The following is a 7009-nucleotide window of genomic DNA, read 5'->3' on the forward strand; positions in this document are numbered from 1 at the left end:
TTTGCTACATGCATAGTGTTAAACATAGAGGGTCAAGCAAGACACATTACAATTGCATAGAGGCAGTTTGACATAGCATGTAGTATGTGTCTGAAGCAAAACGAAACACCATACATTAGAGTAAACATATTAAAGCAAAAGCAATTAGACTGAAAATGTAAAACAATCAATAATCAAAGGCAATCACTATCTATAGATATCATGACTAAACTAAAGAGACATCAAAACATAAACTTGCATGAACATACATTTCAACAACAATCAGAAGAACAACATTAAAACACAAGCATGTATGAGCTTTAGAAGGTGAGATCTTTGAGTCCATAGACCCCTGTCCAAAAGGGTTTGAGGTAGTGTATAGCAAAGTCTAGGATCAAGATGGCATCAATAGCCAATGTCCAGGAATCTTTGTGCAGGTTGTGTAGTGGTGTAGAATGTGTATAGCAACATGTCCATCAAATCTGAGCTGGATTACAGAAAACTTTAGAAAAGTTCGGACTCCAGTCTGGAGCAGACAAACAAAATGGTGGACTAGCACCTTGGTGTGCCGGTGGCTGATGTGAGGAGTAGGGAGGCCTCTGGAACATGGAGGAGGCCAATTGAATCAGTTTGTATTTACACACCCAGGATGCGTGAGCAGTGTCCATGGAGCTAAAGCAGCTTAGTGAGGGAGATCAGAGTAGACCAGAGCCTCCATGAAAATTGACCATAGCCTCTGAAAGTAGTCAGGGCTTTCAGGAACAAAAACGTTGCTGCAGGAACAGGAGATTTGAACTGAGCTCATGCTTTGCCTGGTAGCATAAGCAGGGTCCATGGGGTGGCAGCATTGAGCCAAATGATGCTGCTTCAGGGGGTCCAGTGGCAAGTAGTTTTGTGGGAACATTGAGAGAGTAACAGGAACAACATTGTTGGTGTGTAGGATCAGACCTAAAGCCCGATTGATCCATCTCATCACTGGAGTAGAGGACCTTATTGGAAGACCCTGGCATGTCATGCCAGGTGTTCAGTGTAGTATAGAAGGCCGGATCACTTGGGCATCGCAGCATGTTGGCTCACCCCTCTTTAGCGACTGGAAGCATCTTTGGGGGAATCACTGGCAGCTCAGGTCTGGAAGAGTTGTGTAAGCAAAACATGGAGGACCTTTTTGAAGGACATCTATAGGGCAGTTAACATTTTTGGGAAGAGGGGGTGTCTCACCCCTCTTTTGATAAAAATAAAACTTTTATCTTGACCGTTTAAATTTGGAAAAGAAGGAAACCATCAGAACGTAATCTTATACAGTACTGACCAAAAAACTTTCTCTTGAAAAGAGAACCAAAAGAAGAATAAAAATGAAGCATAAAAAAGAAAAAGAAAATAAACTGGAGCGACACAAAAATCTCCTTTAAAAAAACTCATTTAAAAATGTGGCTAGGCTGTCTGTCTCTAACCATTGGGTCAGCAAAACAACAACAACAACAACAACAAAATAACTCTCAAAATCATTAGCGTCACTGGAACATAAGACGCATAACAAAAACAAAAGGAAAGAAATCAAAGTCAGATCACCTGAGGCAGTTTTCAATGACCGCTAGGCCTGCTGATCAAAAGACAAAACTTGACAACAACATTGCATCCTTTCGGAAGCAATAACATTAAAATAGCTTCAAAAACAAAAGACCAAAACTGGTGAACTGATTGATGGTCAAATGTGTGAAATGTAAAAGAAAAAGAAAACAGCCTGGAGCACTAAAATTAATTGTCCAATGAAAAATAACAACACAAATCAAGGCAGAAATCGACAACAAAAAGGATTTGGGAAAGCGTTCAGCATTGACCATTTCTGTATGGCGGTTAACATCCAAACAAAACAAAAATGAAACAAAATCAGTGTTGAATAAAGATAATATTAAAAATGTAATGCTTCTATCCCTTGTTGGAAGCAGGAATGTCAGAAAAACCCCTTGGAAGAGGAGGGAAGAGCAGAAAGGAAAGTTATTGTTGTTATTGTTATTTGAACTGAGCTGGTGACGGAAAGAGAGATCTAATTAACATTTGTGACTGAGGCACCTCCAGAGATCTTTGGGCCAGAAAGTGTGATGGAGTCACATACTCACAGCCTCAGAAGAACAAAGAAACTATGGAAGGCAATCAATTCAGATAGACTGTGCTTGATGAGGGAGGCCCTCTACAACTCCTTGACAGAGAACAAAGACACTGTGGGACATGAATTCAAGGAAACAAAATCTGACACTGATGGAAGATGGGTTTTAAGATGCAAGAGAAAACATATTATTGTTATGTTTATTTTCTCCCCAACAACCTGAACTAGGAAGAGCTGAGAAGAGGAAAGAAAACCTTTTGAACTGCCTGGAAGAGAGTGATTAGCATTTGAAAGGTGCTTTCATTCTAAAGCACAGAAAGAGTGATTGGTGATACTCTGGGAGGCAAGAGACAAAACAAGTTCAAGAAGCCAGAAAGTGTAGCTGAGTCACATACTCACGACCACACAAAACAAAATAACTATGAGACATGAGGGTATTGATTATCTCCTTACATTTTACATCTAGGAAGGGAAAGAAAGAAGACTCTGGAGCATGTGCAGAGTGCCAAAAACCAAACAGAACAGTAGCAGACAGAGATAGGAGATGGAATCTTCTCACCTCTCTTTTAAACAGAGCAATGGAATCTAGTCAGGTAGAATGCACTTAGCCAGTGAGGCTCATCTAACAAAGCCAAGAAGGTCAGAGGACAAAGGAGGGGGAGTAGACATTCTTATCTCACCCAGAAACATGAAAAGAAAAACATGGTTACGCTGTCATTTCCAAGAAGATGGGCTATGCGATAGGAGAAAAACCAAACATGAGGAGACATGAGACAAAGATGTACAGCTTGGGCTGGTGAAAGCCTGCAGCCAGCAAACTATCACAAAGGGAGGATGGGACCTGCAATCCCCTTACTATGTTGGCTCCACTCAGCTGGCCTTCCAAGGGTTCGGATCTGCCTTGCCCAGCTTCAGGACTTGCTGTGCTTTGCAAATTGAGCTTCTTGAGAGAGAGAGCAAAGGAATTCAGGTGCAAAGGAATTCAGGGGCTGACCAGCCAGTGAAAGAGAAACGAGAAGTAGTTTCATTCTCTAAGTACCACTAAGTACAGATGCTAACTTAAAGAAATGCTAAAGTGGGCAGTGTCTGTTAATGAGAGGCAGTGAGATGGTTGTGTGTTAATGTGGCTGCCTCAGATGTTGTGTTATCATTGGTTGGTGTAAACAGTGTGCATTAGAGACAGCTGTTCAATACACTGTGTATATTTATATTCTCAATACTGCAAAGCAAGATTAAAGCCCTCGTTTAGAGTGAAGACTTGTAAGAGTCATTATTAGTTGAAGACATCTTCAGATTCCTTCTTCTTGGCGTTCTGTCGACGTGGTTGAACTCTGCAGGTGGTTGTGGTGGACACTGCGCATCATTTCCATAGGTCCCAACAAGGGTTAATTAGCTTACTTGCTAATTAGCTTACTTGCTGTTCACCGCTATGATCTTTGGAATAGCGGTATATAAATAAAACAAATTATTATTATTATTATTATTATTATTATTATTATTATTATTATTATGGGCGCAGCACACGAGCCACAACAAGGGTTACGGGCCCAGTAGCCACGTGGACAACGCTAGAGAAGCTGTGGGAGATCTAGTTCTGCAACTGGTGAGCTGTGTTTGGAAGAGAAAAAGTCCTGAAGAGAAGTGAGTTAAGTGTGCCTACTCACGGACTCTGCTCCTATCAGTCTATTTGGTGTGTTTGTTTGCGTCTATTCAAGTCGCCGACTCAGCGCAACATGGAAACGGCCATCAGATTTGAAAAATTAAATGACAAAAATTATTTTTCCTGGAAAGTCTACATGAAAGCTTTGTTGATAAAGTAAGACTTATGAGACTATGTAAAGAATCAATTAGCTGGTGACGAAAAGGCTACAGCAGCAATTGTTTTAGCTGTAGAGCCAAAGCAAATGAATCACATCAGAAATAAGAAGTCAGCATTTGATGTGTGGAAAGCACTGGAAAGTGTTAATCAGCCAGCTGGAGCCTTGTCTAAGATGCTCTGTAGCAGAAAGCTATACTGCTGCAGGCAACAGGAAGGCGAATCTGTGCTTGTGCATTTAAAGAAAATGCAGGACAACTTTGCAGAGTGCAGTCAGCATGGCATCCTAATAGAAGAATCCCAGAAAGCCTACATACTTCTGAGTAGTCTAAACAATGATTGGGAATTTCTAATGTATAACCTTCAGGGAGTAGCTGAAGCTGATTTGAATGTGGACCTTGTTGCATCAAGGATCCTGGAGGAAGTACAGAGGAGAGACTCTGAGGAGAGCTTCAAGGGAGCGACCAGCTAGAGACGACAACCAACCAACCAACCTAGGTGCTTCCCAAGGAGGGGAGTGCTGCTGTCTACAGGACACGGAGATGTTATTCCTGTGTAGAGACCGGGCATCTGAGAAAGAACTGTCCGAAGGTCTCTGCGGCAAAGAAAGGACAGACTTCACATAAGAAGAAGCCCCAGGATGGGAGGGGGCTTGCTACTTCTGTGGAAGGAATTGTGAGTGGGAAAAAGGACCAGTTTGTCTGGATTTTGGACAGTGGGGTTCTCACCACATGACCCTTAACAGGGATGAACTACAGAGCCCAAGGCCAGCACCAGCGGACACTGATGTGTTTGCAGATGGTGACTCTGGCAATGTGGAAGTACAAGGGTCTGTGTTAATCCCAGGTTTGAAAAAGGTTTTTCATAATGTACTGTGTGCATCAAAACTGCTAAATAAATTTGTAAGTGTATCTTCTCTTACCTCTGATGAGTATGAGATCCTTTTCAAAGGAAGGGATTGTATCCAAAGAGGGGATAGTGTGTGGTAAAGCTGTAAAGAAAAACCATATTTACCACATGGTGGCACAGGGGCAATGTGGGAATGTAACAAATAAGCCACTGCATGATGGTTGTGCACATTACTTCCATCGAGTTATGGGCCACATAAGTTTCAAAGGTTTGAGAAACTTGGAAAAGATATGTCCAGAGTTCAGGGTAGAGAACTGTAATAGTTACCTTGACTGTGCTGTGTGTAAGAAGGTAAAAGTCAAGGCTTATCCTGTGGCAAAAGTGAGCAAATGCGTAACCCAAAGGCCTTTTCAGGTGGTACACGCAGACTTGTCAGGGCCACATCAAGTAAAGAGTGTAGGAGGTAACAAGTTTATTTTACTGATTGTGGACAGGCATACCCGGTTTTCTTACATTGCAATGCTCAAAACCAAAAGTGAGGCTGCTGATACGATCAAGAAGTGGGTGAATTCCATTGAGAGGGAGTTTCCCTACAAAGTGGGCACTTTTGTGATGGATAGAGGTGGGGAATTTCTCTGTAACAAATTACAGCAATGGTTTGGGCAGAATGGAATCCAGCATAAGACCACGAATCCTGGCTGTCCTGCAGAAGATGGTTTAGCTGAACGCAGGATAGGAATGATGAATCAAATCAGGGACTGTATGCTGGAGGATTCTGGAACACCGGCTAGTTTGTGGGGAGAATCCACAAGAACGGCTTGCCATGTTGTAAATAGGTCATGGTGCAGTGTAATTAATCAAACCCCATATAAGCTGTTATATGGCAGAGCACCCAACCTAAAATACCTGAAAGTATTTGGTCAGTATGCCTGAGTGTACATTCCTTCTCAGTTCAGGAAAAAGAATGAGCCCAAGAGCAAAAGGCTGCGTTTTGTGGGCTATGAAGGGAATAAGTACAGGTTCCTAATGGATGGGAACAGGATTTTGTATTCTAGGAGTGCTAGATTTGAAACCCATGCTGGGTGGGAAAAAGTGTATCCAAATCAAGATGTTTTTGTTAAGTTTAAAAGCATTGGTGTTAACACAAACTCTGGAAATGGAGGAGTACAAGCATCCAGGGATGTGAAGGATGAGGAACTAGGCACTTCACATCAGCCTAGTGATTCACATCCACAAGGCACTTTGGAGGAGCCTAGCACTTCAGTGGATACACAAACACCGGAGGTTAAGCCAGATGGCCAGCCTAGCACCTCCAGGGAACATAGAAGTACACACAGACCTCACCCATCACTACTAGAGAGAGTGAGAAAGTGCCATCTGCAGATGCAGAGGTGCAGACAAGTAGTGAAAGTAAGGGCGATAGGGGGTGTAAAGAGATTATTCCACGAAGGACTCAACGAGTCAGGAAACCACCAGAGAGGTTTATGGTGCAAGAGGCACGAGCTTACACTGATGTGGTGGATGAAGGAACAGGCGTGTTAAAACAACTTGGAGACTTGCAATCAAAACCAAAGAAAGAGACTGTAAGGAACAAACAGATTGAGGCTCAGGAGCAAAACACTCGGGCCAGTGTCAATGGCAGTGACACTGAGGGTGGTCAAGGAACGTTCTTGATACCTATGAGGTCTCAGAAGGGCAAGTTCTTTGTGGTGAAGCAGGCAAAGGCCTCTTCAGTGATAGCAGTCAGAAGATCTGTGAACACCCAAGAAAAGCTCAGGGGGACATGCACTGAGCAGGAGGGGTGGAAGAGATCCAGGAGATCAGGTATTGTGTGGAACGGGAAGGTTCATGGAAACACACATAGGTAAATGACACATGGGACACACCACATGTCATTTGGAGGGGAATGTCCCAACAAGGGTTATGGCCGCAGCACTCGAGCCAAAACAACACAAACCTCCCTTGGGGTGCCCAGGACAGAAGAGCCTGGTGGGGGTCTAGTAGGCATTGCCCTGATGCCTCACGGGCTCTTCCTATGTCTCCAGCACATCACTGGAAATCATCAAGGCCCTATTTTTGCTCACCAAGGATTGGGCTGTCTATGCCCGAATCGAGCTCCAGGAGGGCTGGACAGTCCTGGACACCCCAGAGAAGTTCCTGCAAGGCACACGCTTGCTTGCCAGGTAGGCAGAGCCCCAGTCTGGGGGAGTCCTCTTTCTTCGTGGGTCTGGCATGCCCAGAAAGGCCTGCTTGTTGCTGGA

General features: G+C 43.5%; 1 protein-coding gene and 1 pseudogene across 1 annotated transcript in view; one reads left to right on the plus strand and one right to left on the minus strand.

Annotated features, from left to right (window-relative positions):
- The window catches only part of WDR90 (WD repeat domain 90), a 135613-nt gene that overhangs the window by 88755 nt on the left and 39849 nt on the right, over window positions 1–7009 (minus strand). The gene's annotated exons all lie outside the window — the stretch shown is intronic.
- Window positions 6233–7009, plus strand: part of LOC121914346 — a 4568-nt pseudogene continuing 3791 nt past the window's right edge.

This window comes from Sceloporus undulatus, chromosome 8 (genome assembly GCF_019175285.1).
Source record: "Sceloporus undulatus isolate JIND9_A2432 ecotype Alabama chromosome 8, SceUnd_v1.1, whole genome shotgun sequence".
Classification (NCBI taxonomy): Eukaryota; Metazoa; Chordata; class Lepidosauria; order Squamata; family Phrynosomatidae; genus Sceloporus; species Sceloporus undulatus.